At 27.7% G+C, this 711-nt stretch overlaps 1 non-coding gene across 1 annotated transcript; it reads left to right on the plus strand.

Annotated features, from left to right (window-relative positions):
• The first annotated feature begins 331 nt into the window (after positions 1–331).
• On the plus strand, positions 332–441 carry LOC115215289. Its single transcript, XR_003881984.1, has one exon. It is a non-coding gene; the product is annotated as a U6 spliceosomal RNA (small nuclear RNA).
• The last annotated feature ends 270 nt before the right edge of the window (positions 442–711 follow it).

Raw genomic sequence — 711 nt, forward strand, 5'->3', positions numbered from 1 at the left:
TGATATACAATACTAAAAATACATAAATATATAAATAAGTTGTATTGAGGGAATTCATGACAAAATTTAGAGCATTTAAAATAAGATACAATATATAAGAATTAGAGGCTTGTTATAGTATTTTTTTTTTGTTGTTATTCTTCAGTCATCAACATTGAAATATATCTACCCTCTATTGAACTGTTTCTTTTCCCTATCTTTTTTTATAACTACTACTGCTGCTACTATTACTACTACTACTACTACTACTACTACTACTACAAAAATATTTTGAGTTCCTATAAATGTGTGCTGAATGTATATCTCCTCTTGACTAATTCTATACAAATCTTTAAGCTTCAGCAGTAGATATTCTAAAATTGGAATGGTAAGGATAAGATTATAAGAATGGTTTCTGCACAAAGATGACAAATTAATCTGTGAATTAATTTCCACATTTTTCACAAGACAACAATAGAACCACATGCTACTGCTTGACCTGCCAGATATAGAAACATATTGAACCTCCTTCAAATCACAACCAAACATACTATAAAAAAAAAATTATGGATATATGGGATAATGTAAATCAAAATACATTATTTCTGAAAAAAAAACAAACAAACACAAAAAATACAGAACAAAAAAGAAGACAAGATGGGGGAGGTTAGAATACCTTTCTTATAATAAATGTGCTTGATCAGAACTAAGATGGAAATAAACCTACAAGAA

This window comes from Octopus sinensis, linkage group LG8, assembly GCF_006345805.1.
Source record: "Octopus sinensis linkage group LG8, ASM634580v1, whole genome shotgun sequence".
Taxonomy (NCBI): Eukaryota; Metazoa; Mollusca; class Cephalopoda; order Octopoda; family Octopodidae; genus Octopus; species Octopus sinensis.